The sequence below is a fragment of the Microtus ochrogaster genome, unplaced genomic scaffold (assembly GCF_000317375.1).
Source record: "Microtus ochrogaster isolate Prairie Vole_2 unplaced genomic scaffold, MicOch1.0 UNK31, whole genome shotgun sequence".
NCBI lineage: Eukaryota > Metazoa > Chordata > Mammalia > Rodentia > Cricetidae > Microtus > Microtus ochrogaster.
In genome coordinates this window covers 1,036,812-1,040,945 of record NW_004949129.1, presented here as the reverse complement: position 1 = coordinate 1,040,945, position 4,134 = coordinate 1,036,812, and positions in this window count along the sequence as shown.

Genomic DNA, 4,134 nt, shown 5'->3' with positions numbered 1-4,134 from the left:
CTCCCCTCCTCCTTCTTTCTCTCCCTTCCCCTTCCCTCCTCCTTCTTTCCTCTTCCCTTCTTCCTTCTGACAGGGTCTCACTATGTTGTCCAGGCTCACTTTGAACTTGTGATCCTTCTGCCTCAGCCTCTGGAGTACTGGGTCACAGTGCCTGCTCAGCCATTGTTCCTTACGTTTATCTTTGATGCCTCTTGGTTCCACTAGTTACTGATTACCTCAGTCAGACTGAGTTTTAGGCAGTTGCTGTCTGAGGACCCCTCCACATCTGGATGCTCGCTTTCTCGTCTGTTTGTGCCTTGTCCTTGCCACATTTTGCCACTGTGTGGCTCACAGTTTTGGGCTTGCCCTGTAAGATTTCTCTTGCTGTCATCTTGCTGGCTTGCCATCCTGCTTCACGATGCCCCCTGCCCCTCTCATTGCTTTTGTTCATGTTGCTCTTTTCTTCATTTTTTTTCTCGTTTTCTTAATTTAAAATTTTGCATTTTTAATTTTAATTTTTTTAAAATTTAAAATCTTGCCTTTGCCAGGAACAACTGGCATCATTTTCAGTTGTGAATGTTTGAAACAAATAATCTAAGAACATAAGATTTCATAGCCTAGTAGGTAAGTTTGCAGAGAAGAAAGCCAGAAAATTTGAATCAAGAAGTAATGTGCAGGGGCTGGAGAAGTGGCTTAGCAGTTAAGAGCACTCGCTACTCTTCCAGTTCAATTCCCAGCACCGGCACTAGCAACTCACAACAACCTGTAACTGCAGTTCCAGACGCTCTGGTGCCCTCTTCTGGCCTTCATGGTCACCTACACTAACATGCTCAAACACATACACATCATTAAAATTAAAGAAATCCGTAAAAAAGAAATAATGTTCATATGGAAAACTACTGCTTCACAGGTAGTTAAAATAAAATTAAAAAGAAATGTTATTAAATAACATTTTAGTAACCTACTGCAGTACGTAAAATGATGATGTGATATCATTTCCTGCAGTTGTAAGTTTATGCTGTTATATGTACAGTGTCATTATCCCTATTATATATTATAAGTAGAAGATGTTTTTAAAAGATACATTTTAGGTTTTTTTTTGTAGTGTTTGAACCTGTTCCAGCACTCTCTGTAGATCAGGCTGGCCTCGAACTCACAGAAATCTGCCTGCCTCTCCCTCCCAAGTGCTAGGATTAAAGATGTGTGCCACCCCCGCCCAGCTAAATTTTAGTATTTTTGACTGAATGTTTCCCTAATTTTGAACAAGGGACCCACCACCTTCATGTTCCATTGAGTTCTGGAAATTGTGCAGCCAGCTATAATTGTTCTGTTTTCTGAGGAAGCTGAAGGATCCTATAACAAGACCTCGAGATGCATAGATCTGCAAACCCCTCATAAAGGAAGCCTGTCATACAATGGTCCCGGCCACAGATATCATCTCTAAATATTGAGGCTTCCCCTTGAAAATAAACAGAATCTAAAAATCACCTTATACTACAGTCAATCCAGCCTGACGGGCAGGCTCGAAGTTACAAATAAGAAATGATAACTCAGGAGCAAGTATGATAAAAGGAAAACAAAGAGAACTTTCAAAACAAACCACTTACAGTTATTAACTTTTAGAAGAAACAAAATACTGCACATTCTGCACAGCAGAAAAAAAATGATATCTTGAATTTTGTAGAAAAATGGATGGAGCTAGAAAACATAATTTTGAGTGAGGTAACCCAGACACAGACAATTATCACATGTACTCACTCACAGGTGGTTTTTAAACATAAAAGCAAAGAAAACCAGCCTACAAACCTCAATCCCAGAGAATTTAGACAACAATGAAGACACTAAGAGAAGGCTGGAGAGATGGCTCAGAGGTTAAGAGCACTGGCTGCTCTTCCAAGAGGTCCTGAGTTCAATTCCCAGCAACCACATGGTGGCTCACAACCATCTGTACTGAGATCTGGCGCCCTCTTCTGGCATGTGGGCATACATCGAGGCAGAATGTTGCATACATAAGACACTAAGAGAGACTTACATAGATCTAGTCTACATGGGAAGTAGAAAAGGACAAGATCTCCTGAGTAAACTGAGAACATGGGGACTTTGGGGGAGGTCTGAAGGGGGAGGAAAGAGACAGGGAGGGGAACAGAGAAAAATGTAGTACTCAATTAAAATAAAAAAAAAAGAATTTATCAAACTGAACAGTGAACACAGGAAAAGCTTTTAACTGAAACGTGTGTGAGGGTTTGGGGTGAGGGGATGCCATTCCTCATTACTTCTCCAGCTTATTTTTTTGAGCCAAGTCTTTTACTGAACCTGGAGGTCGCTGTTTCAGGTCTTCTGACTGCCAGCAAGTCAGCATCTGCCTGTCTCTGCCTTCCCAGTGCAGGGGCGACAGGCACGCACTGCTGTACTGGGCGACAGGCGCTGCTGAGGTGTGTGTGGGTGACTGGGAGGCGTGTGCTGTGTGCTGGAGTGACGGGCACTCGCTGCATCCCCTGAGGGGTCTCTCTAGTCCAGGAAAGACTATTGGAGTTCAAAACAAACTTGCAGGCCTGCGGCTGTAGCTTAGTTGGAAGTGTGCTTGGCCCAGAGCTAGTCCTAGGACCACATAACCTGGATGTGGCAGGACATGCCTGCAGTCCCAGCACTCAGAAGGTAGAGGTTGGAAGACCAGAAATTCAATGTCATCCTTGGTTTCATAGGGACCCTGAGGGTGGGCTACATATGATCTAGTCTCCCAAAACTAAACTGAAACAGTAACAATAAACAAAGAAATGAACAATTTTCCTCAAAATAAAAATTTTTAAGAAGCCTTTTAAGAAAAAAAAAAAAGTCTTTTAAGAACGTGAGCTGGCCAGGCATTGGTGGTACCCACCTTTAATTCCAGCACTTGTGAGGCTGAGGCAGACAGATCTCTTTGAGTTCAAGGCCACTTTGATTTACAGAGCGAGTTCCAGGACAGCCAAGGCTACACAGAGAAACCCTGTCTCCAAAAACCAAAAAAAAAAAAAAAAGAAAACCCAAAAAACAAACAAACAAACAAACAAGAACATAGGCTCAAGTTGGAGGCCAACCTGTCTCAGTCAATCAATTGAATCAATAAAACACAGGCCTGATTTAATAAGAAGGGGTCAGTGGTTCTCAACCTGTGGGTTGCAATCCCTTGGGATCAAATTACCTTTCACGGGTGTCACCTAAGACCATCCTGCCAATCAGGTGTTTATATTATAGTTCATAACAGTAGCAGAATTATAGTTATGAAGTAGCAACAAAATAATTTTATGGTTGGGGGGGTCACCTTAACATGAGGAACTGTATTAAAGGGTCACAGCATAAAGAAGGTTGAGAACCACTGAACGGGGTACTCTGAGTGAAGCTGTTAGTGGATATGGATCCTCTGAGTAGTCCAGCTAGCCTGGAACTTTGAGGTATACCCAGGCCCCAGACTCACAGAGACCCACCTATCTCTGCCTCCTGAGAGCTAGGATAAAAGGTGCATGCCACCACTCTCGGCCTGATAAGAATGATTTTTAGTGCTCGTGAGTGAAGAGAGCACTCAGGAAACCAGGTTAATACTCCCATGGTCTGAAAAAGTCCAGTACAGTGAGTTAATTTAAAATCTAAATCAATAGGGCTGGGTAGTTGGATCTTTGGGCCTGAGTTTGGGCCCGGCCCCCACGTGAAGATGCCAGGGGCGGCCACATGTCCTTGTAACTTCAGTGACAGGGAGACAAAGAAAGGTGGATCCCTATGCTGGCCAGACAGCCGGCCCATGAGAGACTGTGTCAAAAATATGTTGGGTAGTGTTCCTAAAGAACACACGTGTGTACCTGCACATGTATGAACATGCATGCACACGGACGAAACAAACTAAGTTAGTGATACTCTGTACTACCCAAGGGAGATCGTTTCAGTGCAGGTCCTGCAATATCCCTAACGTTATGTTTCAACCAAACTAAACAAACAAATGAAGAAACAAGGAGGTATGACCAAGAGTCAACCTTAACTACAGCCTGTGGAACACAAAAGACCAACAGCCATGAGATTACAAGGAAGTGATGCAACACACACACGTGGCTTTAATATATAGGAATGAAGATGCTGGAAGTGTTGTCAATGGACAAGGGACTATCAGAAAAGATGAGACCACTCCAC